Genomic DNA, 21,438 nt, shown 5'->3' with positions numbered 1-21,438 from the left:
GCTTGCCGGGGTTGGACTTGTGCCTTGAGCCTTATACTGCTGCACTTTTAACACAAACCAGGAGCTCTGAGTCTCTCCCTGCATTTTACAAGGGGCGAAACACATGGCTTTTGTGGCTTGAGAGGGGAAAAAAGAGTGTGGAAAACACATTTGTGTGGAAAATACTGAGGTCCTTACACCTGGGCTGTGTCTGACACAATGACTCTCTGTGTCTCCCACTGCTTTGTACTGCAGGGCAGGGCTCTGGCGCTTTATTAAGTCCGGTATTAGACTGGGATCATAGCTTTAAGGCTCCAATGAGCTTCGAAATGGGGAAAATAAAAACATCCCGGCATATCCTACTACAGCTTAACACAACATATGCTGCAACACACTGCTGTAAATGGTCTTTTAAAAAAGCTGAGGAGTCACCACCTCCAAAGCTTGGTGAACATTCCCTCCCCCTCATTTCCCAACCCTCCCCTCTCAAATGGTCTTTAAAACTGGATTGAAGTGCCTGCACATGTGTGCAAGTGTGTGTGAGAAACAGAGGCAGATAATTGGATGAAGTGAGGTATATATGTGCTAACCAAAAAGGCAAATAAATGCCTGTGTTCTTTGACATTTATAAAGGAACAGTTCGACCTTACGTTACGTATTACGTTGAAATACGTTGTTGTTTTTTTTGCCCATAGTTGGATGAGAAGAACGATGCAACTCTCATGTTTGCACAGTATATCAACAACTAGAGCCAGCCGGTGGTTAGCCTAGCTTAGCATAAAGACTGAAATCAGGGAAACCGCTAGCCTGTCTCTGTCCAAAGTTTGAAAAGAAAATCTCCCAACCAACCTGTACCTTTTTAAGCTCACTTACTGTATTAACCATAGATAGTAAAAGAATGGACACAGCGACACCATATACTTTGACGGAGACCAGTGCAATCACTTTTCCGGTGATGGTTGATCATGCTGCGCAGCCTCAAACTGAGCTTGAAGACGTAAATGTGACGTGAGCAACCTGTCTGAAAGTTGTAAGTCTTCTGGTAGCTGTGCCAAGAGAAATCTCAATCATTCTGAATCTTGCAGAGACGGAGAGCGTAGGTATATGTAAGGAGATAACATAGGCACAGGCTAATTATTGCTAAGTAAAATGCTAGTTAACATTAGTAATTAAACTTAAACAGCTAATGTAAGTCGAAACTGCCTGCGAGCTTCTCCTGGTAATTTCTCTACTATGCGACAGAAAGTCGCGTGGTTATGACACAATCGTTAGCCTATTTTTACAAAAACATCTGCTACGGAGCCATAACGTGAGATACAAGGTAATGGAGCCTTTTATACATTGTCGTGTTTCTTTAGAAATGAACAATGGACAAATAGAGTCTTTAAACGCTTCAGATGTAAAGTTATTCACTGTCAAAGTGACGCCAAAATGAATGGCAGTCAATGGAATGCTAACGGGAGCTGATGGCTTGTTAGCCTACAATCTCCCCATAGGAGGTATGCTTTCCAGATGCTCGCTTACCCCCTTGGTATTAACATGTATATCTTTTTTGTTTCTACATTGGTTGCAACGTCACAGTGATGACAAGACTCCAGGCACTCTCTGCACCCGGCCAAGAAATAGTCCTACACTTCTTGTAAAACCACATTTTTATTTGTGTACAGATTAAATGAGATATAATGTGTTAATTAGTAAAATCTTCATTTACTGGAATTTTTTTATTTCAGTTTTGACAGAGCCAGACTAGCTGATTCCCCCTGCCTCCAGTTGTTATGCTAAGCTAAGCTAATGAGCTACTAGATTTAGTTTCATATTTACCCCACAGATGCACAACTGCTATCAATCTTCTCACCTAATTCTCAGCAAGAGAGTGAATACTTGTATTTCCCCAAATCAATTTACTTTGTAGTCCTTGCTATGGTTAACATAGAAAAAGTTATTATTTACAATCTTTCTTACATGTAGTTGATGGTGAGTTCACACAAGTCTTGTCCAGGTCTAAAAAAAAATCCTTATTTCTAAATTTAAGTACTGGAATGTCCTAAACCTACCACTGCAGGTGCTATTTTCACTGCACAGTAACAGGTGTTTGGACTTTTTCCTGACACTGCTCTGTTAGGGATTGAAAAGGCATGTCTGATCTTAAACAAAAGCTGTTTTGCCAACATTTTCTTTATTCAAAAGTGTTCAAATTGATCTTGAACTTAGTTCCGTTCCATGTCCTTAATTTGGAAATGGTGAGGCATAGTAGAGTGTGCCAGTTAGGTAAAGCCCCAAAACCCTAAACACCGACAATTTTTCATACAGTTTGAAAGAAAGCGGACAAGGGCAGAATTCTAGAAAAGCTGACAGTGGAAAGCCGTCTGACATATTCTTACAGTAATTAAAGTGCCATCTGTTCCACTGGGGCTTGAATTAATATAAATCTCTGTGTCCACTGTGAAGGAGCACTCTGTTGAGGGAAGACAAGAAGTTTTTGATAGCTGGATTAATTTTATTCACATTGAATCCTGTCCAGATTCTGGAAGCCAGAGGAGGTGGAAACATTTCCGCTTTATTGCCAACGGTACTAAAATAGACTTTAGGCCTATAATGAAAACACTCCTTCGCCTATGATCTGACGTCTGGCGTGGTAATGTGTATTACCAGGTAATGATGTATTCCAGTGTTGGCCTATTTCTTAGTCAGCCCTGTCATTTCCTGACACTGACAGGCAATGAGTTTATTGCTGGTCAGTGGCATTCGGGGCAACTGGAGCCGGCCGGTGTGACAGTCACCACCACGCAGGCCAGGAATGTCACGACAGGTCACCCCACACAGCTGACAGCAGGGGGAATGTGGCCCACGTGCGCACACACACGCAAAAACACACAAAGTTTCTCACTTCTCTTTCCACACGCACACACACACACACACACACACACACACACACACTTGTTACATTCTACTCTGTTAACAGATCACTTAATCTCTTTTGGTCTGAGATACCAAAGACGGAAGAGTAAAGCTTGTTAGCAGTTCCAAATACCTTCCACAGACATATTGTCTTAGGCTTTGACAGAAGATGCAGTTAGTTAAAAACTACCCTAAATGGTGTGGCTGGCTTCACAGTTTTACCAAAAAGGGTTGTGCAAACTGGTGTTGCATAAAAGGCATGCTTTGTGTCGGAGATAAAGCTTCTGAGATGTTAGACTGCTGTAAAACTAAACAGGGCCTCTGATGCGTTCGTGTGTCCGTTGACCGGTGGGTCTGTGAGGGGTGTGCCCGTTCTGCCTGCGACCATAGGTCAAACGACAACCCTGGAAATGAAAAAAAATCAAAACTGCCTGTTGTTTGTTTTTCTTATCTCATCATTCAAATCACTGCTAATTCTGGCCTTCCTGTAGGACTGTAGCTGCACTTTGACACAGTCAAACTCTGTTGTGCCGGGAAATAAAGCCGTGGCCGTGCTCCAGTTGCTCCCCAGCAACCTTTCATCTGGTCATGGTTGTGTGTTGGAAAGTGCATTTACCTTTCTCCCACTATGTTGTTACAGCTGTTATCACAGTTAAGGCAGTACACATGCAGTTGATGTGTAGCAGAACCGTGGAAGCTTACATGAGGGGCGGTGGGGTGGAATGCCATGACCTTTGGTATACATCGTTCATCTTTGGACTTTACATACATTCCATGAATTCACAGCTGAAGGCCAGGAGCGATGGTCATGGATATGATATGACAGTACATTTACTCACTCAGTTGACCAAAGGGGAAAACACAGCTAAACTACAACTACAGTGATTTCCAATCGTACAGTATGTAAGGGACATCGGGGTTTCTAATAACCTAGACTTTACTGAGTGGTTTACAGGGGGACTAAAAAAGCAAGAAATACACAGACTATACACTGAAAAGTTCTAATTTGAACAGATGACTACAGACCAAGTATAGCTTTACTGACATTATCCCACACACATGTCAAGGCTTTCCTTTATAATTGCCATCGTAGCCAATATGACCCTGAATCACAGAGACAGATGCTGATTCGCACAGGACTAATCACACAATCTCTGTGTTTGGTGAAATTTTGTAGGTCATTTCCGTTGGAATTTTCACTTGACAAATTACAGACATGGCAGATTCGCAGGGGATTAAGATAAGAGACAACGTCTGAATTATTGCAAATTACTAGAGGTCCCCAGATAATACTAGTCGTGTGCGAAAAGGGCTTAAGACACAGAAAGGTCTGCTGAATCAGTCAGTGGCCTAACTATGTGGTATGAGTTACAGTAGGAGGCAGTCTACCGGTGTTGGAATAGAGACAGATTGATTGGTGTCAATTTTGGGAAAGCTGAAAGGTCTCTGGAAGAATCTATGTAAATCTGTCAGACACGTAGGACCAGTCCCAGCGTCCATCCTGGGAGCAGAGCACAGCGGCCAGTAGCCAGAGCGGCGCCTCCACCAGAAACTCCCCGTCATGCATAGCAGAGACAGAAAAAGATGATGAGGCACTCCGAGTGTGTGGGAGCGAAGGAAGACAGGAAGTAGGGAGACAGAGTGCTGAAATGAAACCGAGACAAATAAGAGATGCGCAGCAGAAATTTTGAGGAAGACAAAGCAGAGCTCGAAAGAAGCATTAATCACTTAGCATTGATGAGGTATGTGGCTGATGTCACGCTCAGCAGCAGTTTGTGGGACGAGTGTAAGGTGAGATGGGAGGCCTGTTCTCACGGTGGGCCTCTTGACTCCTGCTGAGGGACGTTTTTATGGAGATGGCTTCCAAAACTGTCACTGCCAATTCAATGACGATACCTTGACACTAGGGATCGACCGATACTGGTTTTCAAAGACTGATACTGATTAGTAGTAGTTAATGAAACCGATAGCCGCTATTTGGAACCGATATGCATTTACAGTGAAAATAAAAATCTTTTTTTAAGATTTTTGAATGTTACAAACTACAAAACTTTGTTTAAATGCTTTAAGCAATTATTTAATGAATTAGAAACGTTCAACATAATACCCAGTAAAAGACAGTCAGATAGTGTTGGGGGCGGGACAGTAAGTCAGACTCTGCGGTGAGTGAAACCGGACAGACACAGAGCTGTAGTCGAGCCAAAGTAGCACACTTTTTAATGAATTAACTTCATCGGTTATCAGGCAAATAAAACACTGATACAGATAATACCAAGCACCAGTGGCGTACTCCACCAGTAAGAACTGAGTGGTTTAAATGAAAACCATGTTAAAATGACGAGAGACCGCGGCAGTGTCATGCTTTTCCCTTCAGCTGTTGGGGGTTTTTTTTCCACACACTGCCAGCTCCATGTACTTTCCCTTAAGGCCAATGGGAGGCATCGCTTGGCAAAGTGTTTCCAACTTTATGTGAGCATCCAGCTTAGAGCTCGCTGGAGGTATTCTGCCTCTCCCTTTAGAAGCACAGCGGGTTTAGTGAGTATCTAATTGAAAGGAAGTGTGTTCCATGTATTAAGTATGCATACCACTAAGTGTACTATCAATAATGGGGTTGATGTTCCTTTGTGTGTTCAACTAACATCTATTACTGCTCCTGAGAGAGCGAAGAAGACATTATTAAGCATTTAGTTTTCGTTCATGATCTTTTTTCACTGTACTCAACTCGTCTTACTTCTCCTCATGCTGGTTGAGCTTATTCAGGCTTTTCAGGGTAAGCACAGCCCCTAGTGGATCATTGTCCTCATAACAACAAACCGGACAATCCAAAAGAAAAGCACACAAATGGACTTTTGAGGAAAACCATTAGGGATAAAAAGCTTTGAGCTGATTTTCAGGACATCAAAAATAGGTAGCTTCTGTTTCATAGCAGGCACCTTTTAAGGTCCGTTTAACTGTAATTATTTTGGGGATTCTTACATCATCTTTTATTCAAAGCGTGGATTAGCCTCCTCTATCTCTCAGTAGCTGAGTCTAAATACAAGGGGAATGACAGCATCTCTCCAGTGATGCTGTTGGTCCAGTTCCAGGCAACTGATTCTGTGTGTGTGAAAGCCAATGAGTCAGAGCGTGGGTGGGGGGACCTTTTGGGACCCCGGCTTTGCTCCTTGCCCACTGCAGAACTCTCTAAATCACATCCTCCTTTTCTCCTTTCTGCAAATAGAATGTGATTTGGAGCAGAACCTTCCAGTATCCGCCTCTCTGTTGTTAATATATACAAATCTCAGAACGGGAGGCTGTTTATAGGGAGCGACCTCACACAACTTGAAGGCCCCCATGGGACCTGGTCTTAGGTCTTTCAGGGTGGAACATGGGAGGAAACCTGCAGGGGGTCATTTGCTCCGTGCCTAGTTTCCCCTTTGTCTCAATTCCCAGAATTCCTCACCAGTCTTGCATTTATCAGTATGGTAGGAAAATCAGCTCCCCGTCGAGCTTTGAAACAGCTGCGTGTTTTCCTCTCAACATGGACACGTTGTTTTTCAGCTTTGTATACACACAACACATGGAACTGTTTAAACCCGACAGAAAAATGATCATTTACTAAACTCTGCGATGGTTTAGGTAAACCGAAAGCAAGCTGAAACTACAATGTAAACTTGGCTTGTCAAAAAAAAAAAAAAAATAGTAATACTTTCCCTTCACAGTACATCACATCCCTGATTGTGATCTGTTGTATTCAGTCCAATGGCTTAATTATTCTATCGCAGGCTAACCCAGAGACTGTCTCTCTCGGTCGGGCGGCTGGTCTCCTGCTGACTACTGCCCAGGGCCCTAAGCCGGTACATTGGGCCGGAGATTTGAGTGGCCGGGTGACCTCAGACAGATGGAATGTGTTGTCTGGATGTCCACAGCAGGGCTACCAGTCGGATGTCGACAGAGCAGAGAGAGGCTATGAAACACTTGTAGGTAATGAAGAGCATTGAGTTTTGTGTAGAACAATAATACCTCACAGCAAAAGAAACAGACAAAATGGAATCATTGCAAATGTTGCAAACCCTTTTAAGCTAGTTTGTATCCTTTCTAGGGTTGGGTACCGAAACCCGGTTCCAGTGGTTAAATTGGGACGGGGCTCTCCGGGGCTCAGTCCAATTCAGCCCCGGCCTGCTCGTTTATGTCAGGATTGCTTGGCTTGCAGTCAGTTGCCTACTGGAAATATGTCACATAAAATTTAATGAAAGTGATGCTTTTGAAAACATGATATTTCTGACAATAAATGAAAGATTTTTTAAATGGCTCGTCTATTTTGTCTCAGCGAAGCTGAGATGAGAACAATTGGAACACGGCAACAGCCCGCGCAGCACTGCAGACAATTCGCCACTACGGGTCCACAACGCCTTTAGTGTCTACCTCGGTAGGATTAACAGCTCGGAAGCTCCAACGGCCGCTACGAGTTCATGTCGTTGACCAAGCCGTTGAACCGGTCCTCGCCGTGCGTGCGTGCGTGCGTGCGTGCGTGGTGTGTGGTGGTAGTAGTAAAGAGAGAGAATGGGAGAAGGAAGTTTGTGTGAGGTGGACCTGGTCACCACAGACCCAAATCTCGGTATTCTCAGCTGTTGCTACTGTCATATGCTGCACTGTCTCTTCATGTGGCACATTATGTTTGGCACATTGTATGGGTCACTTCTTATATCATAAGGTAATACAATGTGTAATCAAGTGATGACTGATTAAGAGTAATGTACATGCTAAATGCCCTAATACCTGTTAATACTACAACAATGCAAAGTATAGGCTCTTAAACTTGCAGTTTTGCGCATATCATGTAAGACTCGATTTCTCTCTTTCAATATATCTATGATTTTACAATAACTTTGAATGCACCACGACGTTGACAACAGCAGTGACCAGAGCTAGTTTGTGTCTTTTAGCTCTTAGCTTTAGCGGCAGGCTGTTGTACGTCCCGGTGTTGGAATCCTCTACAGTGAAATACAGACACACTTTACACCGTTTACAGTTTAGCTGTCAGCATTCTAACCGTGTTTAATCCAGCTACTAGCTAATGGTAGGCTAACGTTACCCAAAGCCAAGTACAACGTTAGTGTTTACTAGCGTGACATGCAGCGATGCTTCTGTTGCCTGTCGGTTTCAGACCATCAGAGAGCAGCGCAGACATTTACGTAAGTGGCACAAAATGAGGCACCGAAATCTGCGTTAAATAATGCTCGTTAAGGCACCAGTGCCATATAAGCACCGGTGCCATATAAGCACCGGATTTTAACATGCGGCATTTACGTGAAGTGAAAATTTCGTTGACTGTATCTTTTCACGGCGACCCTTCATAGAGATTTATCAGCTTACTTTAAATAACAGTGACAGTAAAAATGCATTTCACACACACTATTATTATGGTTAAACTTTGCAATTGATCCGTGGTTCACATGCATTCCGAACCGTGAGTGTTGATCCGTACGGATCACGAATCAGCTATGGTCCGTTACACCACTAATCAACCCTAACAAAGCTACGCCGCTTTTAAAAACATCGCTTCATAGTTCTACTAGTGGTCCAAAACTCCACAGGGTACCTTCAAGTGTGCAACTTCGGTTGCATGCTAACAGGTGGTTGTATAGCTGCTTTTCTTTCTGTTAGTTTTCACTCTTTGGTAAATATAGCACATAATTTCAAATAACTCCACACACACACACACACACACACACACACACACACACACACACACACACACACACACAATTAGCTCTGTGTCTCTGACGCTTCTGAAAAAAGTAATAAAGTGAAAGACAGGCAGCATTCTAGTAATCTAGCAAGTAATGCACTTATCACGAAAGTAGCGAAAGACAGCTTTGACTGTAAGTAAGAGGTTGAGAGAAGATTACCAAAGCAGGCCTTAAAAATAAACCTCAGCAATTTACAGGCTGCCCGGTTGCTAATAAACTCTTGTGTGGATTGGCAGATTCCTGCTATAAGTCTGCACTGGACTTACAAATTGCACAGAAGCAAATAACTCCGGCTCAGCCTGGCCTAGCATGACAAAAGCCCTGCTCCTCGTAACTCTCATTCCTCACAAGACCCAGTTATGAAACACTGCTACTGGCTGAAAGATCCATCCCTGTAACCTTGGGCAGCTGGAGAGTTACAGTAGTGTTTGACATTGTAAGCTGTGTTTGTTGCAGTATGTAACCATATGAGCATCTGCAGGCCAATGGTGTGTTTTACATCTCTGTAAAACATTTCAAAAGGATGACAGAGGACAGTGTCTGCACATTCCAAATGTCAAGCACACGGTAAAAATGAAATAGGGATTTAAGAAAAACATGTTACATACATAAGCATATTAGGGCTGGGACGATATGCTTTTTTTTAAAAGATTAATTTTGGGCTTTTCCGCCTTTAATTGATAGGACAGCTATGTGAGAAAGGGGGAAGACATACAGGAAATCGTCTCAGGTCGGACTCGAACCCTGGACCTCTGCGTCGAGGCATAAGCCTCTCAGTATATGTGCACCTACTCTACCACTGCCCAACCCAGTCACAGAGACGATATGCTTTTGTGCCAGTTCGATTCTTTCCCGATGCATGGGTGCCGATTTGATTTGTATTGCGATTTTCATTTATCGCAAGTATTTATTGAGTATTGGGATTTTCTTTTCCTTCTTTAACAAAAACAAAAGTTGAAAAATACACTTCTGGAGACATGAGACATTTCTAAAAAAAATAATTGTTTTCTAAGAAAAATGCACATCCCATGTCAGTCTGACATTTATTTAATTTGTAGAAGAAGAAAAAGTACATAACATGGATTTTCTGCATTTTCTGCTTTCGGTTTGTTTTGCTGGAAACAGATATGATGTAGCCGCTGTCGGCGGTACCGTATAAACAGAAAATATTTAGGTGATTAAAAAAAAATAAATAAATAATTGATTCTAGGAAAAATAATCACTAAAAAAATCACAATACATAAAATTTTGTCCCCACCCCTGAACCATATGTTGCCATTTCAGAAACCAGGTGGTAATCAGTGGTTTAAAAGCTGCTAAGCTTACAGTGTGTGCTTCAGCCAGAATACTAATCTCAGAACATTAAATTACCTGAAAGGGGGAAATTACTCTCTTATCGAAATCAGGAAATGAGCAATATGTTTGCGCGTTTTATTTGCAGACATGACTCATGTTTACTTGTTCTGTAATTAACTCATTCTGCTGTGCCGTAGCAGATTTGCCAACACCGTACGCATTAATACATCGCCTGCAGCTGGATATTCAATCACAGAAAAATGCCTCTAATTGCAGGAGTACATTCCTCGCTTAGGGGGAAGACTGGAAATCTGATAGTGGGACTTAAATGCTGGATGCAATAAAAAAAAAAAGCTGTGTGTAAGCTGTGTCTGATGCAGAGCCAGAAGGTCTGGTTGCGTATTTTGGTCACATTTCTCCAGTGTGTCTGTATTTATTGGATTACATATTTTGTAAAATGCTTGAAGAAGATCCTGAGAAATATTGCCATTATCATCAAAAATACCTGCTATTAGTATTACATTTATTTTTTTGTAATTAGATTTTGATGCAGGCTCATACATTTTAGTCTTTTAATTTGTGTTTTAGTCAACACAAATGTGGGTCTAGTTTTCTTCAGGGGCATATACATTTATTTTTATGCCGTATTTGTTGTTTTATGGTTACATGTGTTGTTCTTGTCCATTGCAAGGTTAGTGGAAAAGGCACAGTGTATTAGTTTATACCAGACTAATGGTTCCCACAGTGCTTAAGATGTTATCATTCCCAGTCTTTTCTGTCTGTTCAATCAAAGCTAATCACACACTAACTAATGCTAGCTGTGTTCTCCATTGCAGAGCAGACGCTGCATTCACTTGTTCATGATAAAAACGGGTTTACTGTGTTGTTTGAGTTTTGTTTAACCCTTGTGTTGTCTTCCATTCAACCATGCACCTCCCTCCATCCATCCTCCCTGGGTCAAAACTGAAATTCAACACCTTTTCTGACGTTTTTGTCTCTTTTTTTCGACACTTTTACCGTTTTTTTAATGTTTTTGGCGCTTTTTTTGACGTTTAACGCTTCTTTTCACTACCATGTATAAACACCAAGGTGGTAAGCTTCTCCTCGGACCGCGAACCTCCTATGGCCATTTTGACGCTAATAAGCCATCACCTCACATTAACATTCCATTGACTGCCATTCATTTTGGCGCCACTTTGACAGAGAATAACTTTACATCTGAAGCATTTAAAGACTCTATTTGTCCATTGTTTATTTCTAAAGAAACACGACAATGTATAAAAGGCTCCATTACCTTGTATCTCACGTTATGGCTCCATAGCAGACGTTTTTGTAAAAATAGGCTAACGATTGTGTCATAACCACGAGACTTACTGTCGCACAGTAGAGGAATTACCGTATAGTACAGGAGAAGCACGCAGGCAGTTTCGTCTCACATTAGCTGTTTAAGTTTAATTACTAATGTTAACTAGCATTTTAGTTAGCAATAATTAGCCTGTGCCTATGTTATCTCCTTACATATACCTACGCTCTCCATCTCTGCAATATTCGGAATGATTGAGATTTCTCTTGGCACAGCTACCAGAAGACTTACAACTTTCAGACAGGTTGCTCACGTCACATTTACGTCGTCTCTCTCAGTTGGAGGCTGCGCAGTAACGCTCAGCGCTCACCGGAAAAGTGCTTCTAATATCCTTCACTGGTCTCCGTCCAGAGCAACGGGATCTGTTGGTCCATTCATATATACTGTACTGTATAAACACCACTAACAAACTTATTTCCACTAGTTTTACACTTATTTTTGGAATTCATGGTCAATAAACCTCATTTATAGGAAATTACCTAATTCTCGATTTTAAAAAAGCAGAAATTATGAATTATTTAGACTAATATTATAATATATAAAGGAAGGATAATCACAGACTTGTATATGTCAATGTTCAATGAGGATACTGTTTCGAAAAATGTAATAAAACACCCAGAGTTCAATGAAAGTAGAGATCCAATCTTCTGTTGTACTTGCAAAGCCCGTTGTATGGAATCTAGAGCCTGGATCGGGCCGAATTTTTCCGTCCGAACCCGGCCCGAGCCCGACAGAGCCGTGACCGAACCCGGCCCGAGCCCGTCAGGCATTATGATATTTATGTCCGAGCCCGACCTGAGCCCGACACAGTTAAAATCTCGTTGTTTTTTTTCTCATACTAATGACACATGTACGTTTGTTTGTGTGGAAAGCCCGCTTTTATTAAGCAATTGGAAGGCATTCGGAAATGTCAACAGATGAGCGCATCAGCGCACACGGGGAAACAAGCGCACGTTAATAAGCTGTTTAATTTAAAATGTTCAATGTGTTAACCTTTCCTGATTGCTTCGATTCCGACCGTGATCAGAAAACCAGGGGAGACTCGTTACCTCCAGGGCTGATGTTATATAATGTCGGGGTTAAAATCCCGTTTCTGGTGAGCAGATGAATGAACTTGGCTTTCACTCTGGGGTTTATCTCGGACACCGCACACTGTGTACAAAACTTAAACTTATTCCACCAACTCTGCTCCAGTCGCATCTACACGTCTGCTTCCTCTTTCTCTATCTCTCTTCTGCCCACTTTACACGCACACTGAGCTCTCTTAAAGGAGCCGCAGCACCATTTTACAACAAATGCCTTATCACACTGATGTGACCGAGCCCGGCCCGAACCCGACCATCATTTCTAAATATCTGTCCGAACCCGGCCCGGCCCGTCGGGTACCGTCGGGACCCGTCGGGCTCGGGTCGGGTATTCATGCCTTAATGGAATCGCCCATGTTATTTTTGGGTAAATAAAATTAGGTAGTTAAAGACAAACTCATATTTCTGATATAGATATTTTAAAAAACGGGTCAAATTTGACCCGAAGACAACACAAGGGTTAAGACATGTAGCTAAAATGTAAAACTGTTCCACTAGTGCACATCTGGGTGAAGATTTGGGTGGTTTTCAGCACACATTCATCCTTATTCTTACCGCAACACGAAAGGCAGCTGAGTAAAAACGTGCTGTCCCGCCTGTTTTCATAGCAGCTGTTTTTTTGCCTTTCTTGTTTGGTTTCCAGTGGGATTGTTGATGAATTGAGTCCCTAAATCTCTTGCACTTTTACTTCCAAAAAAAACAAAAAAAAAAAAACGGTTTACTAACACTACTGGCAGAGACGTAACGTCGGAGCGTGCTGGTCAGGCAGCTAGATCAATTTCTGAGGAAGTAATAGTTATGGGTGTCAGTCAGAAGCATACAACAGCAGACTGCATGCAAACCGTAATTAGTGTCCATTCATCTTTCACATTATCATTTAGTTTTTATTCAGTGATGCAAATTGTAAAAATGTCACTATAGTTGGAGTTTCCATAGGTTATTAGCACACTTTTAATATTGTTGGAAAAATGTCCTCAATTAATATTTTTGGACATAGTTTCCATAATTCACAATGTTTCTACATAACGCATGATTTCTGCTTACCTGAGAAAAGAACTCACTAATTCACAATGATCAGTCTATGTATAAAATACTTGTACTGTCTATTGTTAATAATTATAAATAATTACATGTACTGTATAAATGTCCTTGGTTGCATTGGTTGTCTGGCTGTCCTTAATGGAACATGTCACAGAGACAGGAGTCGGGCATGGAAAGAGAGATGGGCACAGGTCCAGAGGTCTGCTGATGTCAGCCAAAGCAAGCAGACCAACACTTAAACACACACAAAACACACAGCTGGCTCCTTGTGTGTGTGTGTGTGTGTGTGTGTGTGTGTGTGTGTGCGTGTGCGTGTGCATATGTGCATGCGTGCAACAATTCCTCAAGAAGTACTCAAAGAGGCTGCCACAATATGTACACTACACACACACACACACACACACACACACACACACACACACACACACACACACACACACACATAATTCTCCTTGAGTGTGCAGAACAGCTAGACTTCAGACATTCATTTCCTGTAGACATCCTTTATTATGTACAAGGAGCCATGTAAAAGCTGCATTAAATAATAGCTCTGCAACAAGGCCGCCTGCTGTTCAGACTGAGGGGGAGGCTAACTGATTAATAAAGGATGGAATTGTTGCCATTTATTTTGTTAGATTTGGTACATTCTAATCCATTTCCTGTGGCCTGTGCTACTGTGTACCAGCAGTGTGTCCGTGGTGATGACGGGGCTTGATCAGTAGTTGATGTTAATGCTTACAGTGCCAGCCACTCAGTACAAATAAAAAGTAGTTTATTGACTAAGGATAGTTTGGGATTTGTTCACACTAAGCCCAGATTGTTTGTTGACAGAGCCAAGTTTGTCTCTCATTGGAGTTTCATTCTCACTTCAAAAGTTTTTCAGCAGATTTTAGGAAATAATGAATGCTTTCTGTGCATCACATTAGGGGTACTGGAACTGCGGTAGAATTTTTAACATACCTACAGATATGAAAATGTAATTCCCCTTCCTTTGGTCCAGCATTGTGGCAAACAACTGCAGTGTTTATATGGCTTTTTATTAGCTCGTCATTGAACGAGCATGTCTGAAATGCCTGTTAAGGTTACCTTTATATTAAAGCTGCTGCTCTTGCTGATGCTTGTTTCCACAGTTGTTTTTTTATCTTTTCCCATTTTTCTTCAAATCCAGCGGCTACAGGCTCCTTGTGCTCGGTCATAGGGGATAAATTCACAACAATGTTCTTCAAAAAACTGGGTGAGTTTGCACTTTGGTACAAAATGAAAAGTATAAATCGGTTAATGCAGCTTTAAAAATGAATCCGTGGAATAACTGATACATATTGACGCATAAAATATAATTTAGCAGTACAGATGCTGACATATTTTATTAAACATTTACAGTAATACAAACAATATTTGATTTGAATTACATTGTAGTTAATTCGCTTTTTCAATACAATCTCAAGCCTGTTTTACAGTTCTGTGGAGGCTCCACGCAGAGCTTATGCCGTAGCCTACGTAAGTGGCCTGATGTTTATACTTGTGCGCTGGTGTGTGCGTCGAGCCGGCATGTGTGTGTATGTGTGGGGAGTGTGTGGTAGAGAGAGGGAGAAGTGAGAGAGTGACGGCGTTTAGCTTTGGAGCGAGTAGTGACTCTAGAGTCATAGTAAGAGAAACAAAGTGTCTCCCCTGTGCTTTTTGACCACGGTGGGAAATCTGTAGCAGGAAAAGTTAACCCTCTCCTTGATTTCTTGTTGTTTATGGAGTAGGAGAACCAGGAAATGAGTCGGGGAAAATGCAACGCTACCAAGCCACGGCCGAGCGACGCGCGACGCTGCGACGTGTAGTTACATTTTTCGAGTGGTGCACGTCAGGCTACGGCGTAGGGTCCGGCGTAGACGCAGAGGGGTCTGCGGGGGTACGCCGTCGATTCTACGCACAACCATAAAACGGCCTTTACTGTGATGTCACCGAAGCTTTTACTTTTAAACGTATTCCTCTGTTGAATGTCTCCTTTGCTGTGCTTTTGCTAATATATGCTGTTAAAGAGACAAAGCGTGACGCGTCATACTCTGAACGCCACGCTCCCCAGAAGGGAAAAACAATTGGCACCACAATATGCAACCAAGGGCTGAAATGCTAACACAATGCATGTAGCTAGCTAAAAACATTAGATTTAGGCATGTCAATTAGAGCCCAACCAATAAAGGATTTTTACGGCCGATATCGATATAAATATTTTGGTGATTTAAAAATCCGATATTCCAATATATCGGTCGATATATATATATATATATATATATATATATATATATATATATATATATATATATATATATATATATATATATATATTTTATTTTTTTTTAAATCACGCGTAGCAAAACAAACAGATTTCCCTAACATTAGTTATTTGTAGTTATTTATGAGTCCTCACTAAAATAATATGATAATGCAGTTTAAAAATAAACTTTTTGTTTGTTTGTTTTATTGTCACAGCAGAACAGAGTATAAAATATATTAAAGTTCTGATGAAATAAAATGTATAAAAATACAAACTTAAGATATGCAACTTGAAGGGTTAAACACGAGTGTTGCCAACGGGGACGTTGTAGAGCGCCCTCTGGTGGACAAACTATACAACACCAACACTCATAACATGGTTGTAGGGTGTTTTGTCTGTTTTTATTTTATTTTTTAAATATTTATTTATCGGCCATTATACCGATACCGATAGTTTGGAAAATGCCTAATATCGGCCGATAATATTGGCCCTCCGATATATCGGTCGGGCTCTAATGTCAAATGAGTATTTTAGCAACCTATATCTACCAGAAAGGACAAGTTAGCTGTTAGTTAGCTAATGTTAGTGTTGTATTGTAATGTATGTGTTAGCAAGCTAAGGCACTTGCAAACAACAACATACTGCATAGCTTTCTGATTGATCCACATTCCACTACAACACCGATTGCATACGGTCAAAATGCTTTAACTTAACTTACAGAAATATAGTTAGCCTAAAACTAAAAGACATATTTGATGACAAATGTCAGTGCACACGTAACGTTAGGCACACTGAGTGTCAGGATTGGGTCTGGGTATTGTTCAAAAAATGTTGGTACTGATACCAATACCGTGACTTCGATGCCGGTTCCTGAACAATACTTTTTTTTTATACCAATTTTCTAAAATTAATTTTAACAAAAATAAATTATAACATTACACATTACGGCACAAATCTTTTCATTTATTTGTCAGATCCTACTACGGGAGCCCTGTCTCTGTGCGTAGCAGGAGTTTTTCCTGCGTGCCGCTACAATGTTTAACATTAGACTGCCAATCACCACCATTATTAGATCTTGGTAGAAGCTTGCTGCATGCTTATTAGCTCACTGAAGCTGATGAGATTTACTCCTTAGGTATTGAAATTGGTATTGAATGACGATACTATGGAGGCAATTCGGTCTGTGCCTAAAAGGTATCGAATTTGGTACCCAGCCCTAGTCAGATCTCAGTTTTCCCATTCTTCCTGCTGATGCATCATGTCTTATTGCCTGTATCCACTTTTGTCTTCTTAAAAGCTCTTTTTTTTGGTTTGATAGCTTATAAAAACTTAATTATGGGTTCCTTACCCTGTTGTAAGTGCATCCCACCACACAGCAGCTTTTAGGCATTTTCTGTTTGCTAGCAGACGGAATTGAAAAGGAGGCACCTTCACGCAATACAAGTCAATGGTGAGCGATAAGTCTTGCATTGCCAGACCTTCCTCCACAGCGCTGCGGAGGATGGTCTGGCGAGTCCACATAGCATTCTGGAATGGGAGAAAAAATGTGCTTTGGTTTATTGGCATTTCTTTAAGCCAATCACAATCGTCTTGGGCGGTGCTATGCGTTGGACAGAGCCACAGTGCCGCTGCAAAATGGCCTCGGTAAGGAGCTTGTTTTGGTGGAACGTGTGTATGTTCAATGGTTGTTTTGGTTGTGCAACAGAAAACTGATGAAGATTGGACAGATAGTCTAACTAGCTGTCTGGATTTACCCTGCAGAGATCTGAGGAGCAGTTAACCATAGTCCTCATAAATCGACTGGAGGTTAAAATTCCAACACAAAGATAGCCCAAGGAAACGGACATCCGGCCGAAATGAGGGACATCAAGCGGAATTTCTGGCGGCACCGGAGGAATCCCGGAAGTGGAACGTCGTGTATATAGATTATTGAGTGATGAAGGGTTTTCCCCGCTGGTGTGTGCGGGACTTAAATGTGCTCTGTCTCTATGTCAGTTACTGCCCCGGAATAAGCCTTGGTGCTTACAGGGATGTGGTTAGACGCTCACAGCTGGTAATCAGCGCTAAACTATAGTTTGGATAGGGATCAGAGAGAGTTGTTGTATCTCCCTGTATGTTTGTGGTCGGTCTGTGGAAGCAGCAGGCTCATCCTGGGAATTACTGCAGGGATCTGGGTGTGGCATGGGATTCTGTTTCTCTGCATTAACACACACACACACACACACACACACACACACACACACACACACACACAGGCAGGAGTTTAATACTGGCCAACAGCTAGAAGATGACAAACTTGTCAACAATAGTTTGACAGTTGTTATTATGGGAAAATGTATGGCTGGCTCTAACTAACACAGGACTTATCCCATGCTGGTTTTTGATGGAATGGGAATGATTTTGTCATGGTTTGAAAGTCAAGGGAATCACTCTTCCTTGTATTTTACACTAACTTAGATTTATTTTGACCTAAACTGAATCTATTCTATGCTATTGTCAAAAGCAGACATTAGACTATGATTAATACCATTGCAAAGGCATTAGTTGTCCAGAAACCCTATGACTGGTGCTTGTGTTCAGTGTTTCAGCATTGAAAGGACCCATTTGAAGACATCTCCTCTCCTCCGACACACACACACACACACACACACACACACACACACACACACACACACACACACACACACACACACACTGGCTTTTGCTCAACATATTAGCAGAACTTGCTTCCACCATTTGCTTCCCATGTATCTTTATCCTCTACAGACTACTCATCCTCAAAAAGAGAGTAGAGTGATCTATAGTTAATCTACTCTTTATCCTGACTGGCTGATTTGTGGCAAAGCAGGTACCTGTTTGACTTAGTGACTGGCTGGCTTTGTGTTGCAGTGACCGACTTATGTGAACGAGTAGGTGGAGGAAGACGAGGGAGGAGCTTTGCACTGTGCTGATTCCTGCACACACAAAATGTTTGTGTGTGTGAGAATGTGGGCGAGTGTGTGTGTGTGTGTGTGCACATGGTTTATCACAGGAACCAAAACAGAGCAGAGTCCCGGTCAGCAGAGGAGAAAAGTGACTAGAGAGAGACAGAAAAGACTTTGCAGTACTAACACTTGAGACCCAGGAATCTACTTAGACAAGTCAACTGGAAGAAGGCAAAACTATTGAAGCGTCAACATCAACATTTATTATCATCATTCTTCACAAGGAGGCCAGACAGTAACTATGGACAAACCCAGGTCTATCCAAAATGAGATCAACTCTCTGAAAGGTAATTTCTTCTGATTTTGATTCTCAGAAGGACAGATTTGGGTACTTGACTGTGTGTAATGTGAAATTGATATGACATTAACAGGCCGAACAGCAAAGAATAAAAGGGACATTTTATTGTGTCTCAATAGGAAAGCAGACAGGGAGAAGTGTCGGACACAGGCATTGTTTGAAAAGCTGCGGAAGCTCAAAATATCCCCCAGCCAGCGCAGAAACTTTTTACTCCGCTTTCACAATGAAATTTTTTTTTTTAAAACAAAAGGTGGATTGTAGGTGGATAGCGGCTAAAGATACAGGTAGAGATAAGCTCCTGTTGCCTGTGTAAGACTGGTGTGTTTAATTTCCATCTACTACCTTTGTGCTGCTGACACAGAAATGTGTGTCACTGTATCCCAGCCTGTGTAAGCAGACAAATACTGAAGGAGTGAAGCAGGCTGGCATTTGAGTGATGCACACTCAGACCTCACATTTGTCATGCAAAACCCACCATGCAAATTTGTCTTTTTTGTTACCTAAAATTAGCAGTGGAATTGTGCTTAATGAATAGGCAGCTCTGCTGTTACTCATCTCTATGTATGTGTCAGTGTGTGTGTCTGGGTGTGTGTGTGTGCGTGTGTGTGTCTGTGTGTGTGTGTGTGTGTGTGTGAAAGGAGAGATGTATCACATAAAACAGGGAAGATGTCGTTCCTATAGTTACGTCATTTCAACATGTGATACGTCAGGTTATACCACTCCGAACTAGTTATGCGCACGTTTTTCTGTTCTCTGAAAAAGGAATGCTAAGAAGCAGATTGCGACTGTAAACTGTGAATGGCCTTGGCCCTTTGTTACACTAATGCTGATATGTGACGATGATGACCCAAAACAAGATAGAGTTGATAATAAAGGCAATGCTAGTTGAGTGTGTAACCTGTATGAGCTACATACATGAGCAACATATTTTGATTACACCAACAGGCAAAAGGGGCAAAGCAATTTGAGTTAGTTTATGTGTGCAGAACAGTATACGTATGTACAATTACTGTAACGGTACAGATCCATTTGACCGTGCGACGCTTCTCTCGCGCCACGCTCCACTCTATTCCTATGGGTGACGTCAAGCGACTTTAACGTGCACACAAAGTATTCTGGGAAGGCGGCGCTGCATTTGAAAAAATGCTGCATGTCCAAAAGCTGGCCGATGCCCATCTTTATGCAAATGAATCCGTTGAACGCGATGCGACTATCCAGTAGAAGTAGTCGAAAATCTTTCAAACTAACCTTTGTCGATCTGAAATGAAGACAGATTCAGCAACTGCATGGCCTATTTCTCTCTGAAAATGTTTTCAGAAACACTTTTCGGTGAACTATTTTCGTAAAATACTAGATCATATTCTCAACGAGCCGCCATGACACTCTGTTGAAATTCTCGAGAAGCCAGACCCACGTCACGCTTTCGTCCAATCAGCTGCTGGTCAAGGGCGTGGAGCATCAACCATGGATGTGTGATGTCGCGACACCACGCTTCAGTCGTGTCGGTCAAATGGATCTGTAGCGTAACAGTTCCCAACCCAGTCCAATCTTTGAATCTATGTTGCCTTCTTAGGCAGCCGGTTGTTCAGCAGGAGCTGCGGGTGGCAAAAGGCAGGCAAAGTGTAGCATTCAGAAGACGCAACAATCTATCAATACTCAATTCAACTTTATTTATATAGCATATTCTATGCAAGTATGCAGCCCAAAGTGCTTCACACATCAAAATGAATAGACAGACAATGAAAAAAAGATTGGTGACACTTTACTTGAAGGTATCTACATAAAAGTGACATGACACTGTCATGACACAGTCGTGACACATGAACCCTAACCCTAACTATAACTTGTCATGACAAAAAACAAATGACACTTATTAAAAGAAGCGTTATGTCATAAACATTTATGACTTGTTTGTAATGTTTATGACACGTTCATGACAGTGTCATGTCACTCTTATGTAGATACCTTCAAGTAAAGTGTAACCAAAAGATTAAGCAAGACAAAAAATTTGACCAATAAGACCATAACTTGTTAAAAGTTAACAAATGACCAATTACTTCATGTCCAATGGTTCCTGTGATAAGGTCTAGGAATTTTGGACCGGGATACACAATAACCTATGTCGGATTGCAGCGACCCAGGTTCCATTCAGCCCAAGATTATTTGTTCTAGGAGATGGGTCAATCCTAAGCGGAATAGATAAGCACATACAAAGCTGGGTCCAGACTAGTTTAATGATATCCAGACAGATTATTTTAAGAGGATGGAAGAATGAAGGGGTGCCATCAATCCAGGAGTGGGTTTGTGAGATGACTAGGGTGGCGGCGTTTAAAAAAATGTCATACAAATGGTTTCCCAGATTGGATGAGGAAAGTACATGAGCTTTCTGGAGGGCTCCTAAGAAGCTTTGTGCTGGGGAGAGACATGTATGATGGGCATATTGTGTTGTCATTTATACATATGTTTATTTGGTTTATTGTCTTATTTCATTACTATTTT

The 21,438-nt window shown here is 41.6% G+C and overlaps 1 protein-coding gene and 1 long non-coding RNA gene across 2 annotated transcripts in view; one reads left to right on the top strand and one right to left on the bottom strand.

Annotated features, from left to right (window-relative positions):
* Positions 1–21,438, top strand: part of LOC116035271 (plectin-like) — a 212,729-nt gene that overhangs the window by 28,991 nt on the left and 162,300 nt on the right. The gene's annotated exons all lie outside the window — the stretch shown is intronic.
* LOC118496067 lies at positions 735–13,423 on the bottom strand. The gene is made up of 4 exons (XR_004898542.1): positions 13,411–13,423; positions 6,476–6,481; positions 1,504–1,506; positions 735–792 (listed from the first exon to the last, which is right to left on the bottom strand). It is a non-coding gene; the product is annotated as an uncharacterized LOC118496067 (long non-coding RNA).

The sequence above is a fragment of the Sander lucioperca genome, chromosome 10 (assembly GCF_008315115.2).
Source record: "Sander lucioperca isolate FBNREF2018 chromosome 10, SLUC_FBN_1.2, whole genome shotgun sequence".
In the NCBI taxonomy this organism is placed as follows: domain Eukaryota; kingdom Metazoa; phylum Chordata; class Actinopteri; order Perciformes; family Percidae; genus Sander; species Sander lucioperca.
Note: the sequence above shows the minus strand (reverse complement) of the source record. Positions and strands in the feature narration are given on the sequence as shown.